The following is a 287-nucleotide window of genomic DNA, read 5'->3' on the forward strand; positions in this document are numbered from 1 at the left end:
ACCCTCGCCGCCGCCACCCTCGCCGCCGCCGCCCTCGCCACCGCCGCCCTCGCCGCCGCCGCCCTCGCCGCCCCCACCCTCAATGCCGCCCTCGCCGCCGCCGCCCTCGCCGCCGCCACCATCGCCGCCGCCCCCCTCGCCGCCGCCGCCGTCTCCCCCGCCGCCCTCGCCAACCCCACCCTCGGCGCCGCCCTCCCCGCCGCCACCGTCGCCACCCCCACCCTCGCCGCCGCCACCGTCGCCACCTCCACCCTCAATGCCGCCCTCACCGCCCCCACCCTCGCCGC

The sequence above is a fragment of the Emiliania huxleyi genome (assembly GCF_000372725.1).
Source record: "Emiliania huxleyi CCMP1516 unplaced genomic scaffold EMIHUscaffold_11, whole genome shotgun sequence".
In the NCBI taxonomy this organism is placed as follows: Eukaryota; Haptophyta; order Isochrysidales; family Noelaerhabdaceae; genus Emiliania; species Emiliania huxleyi.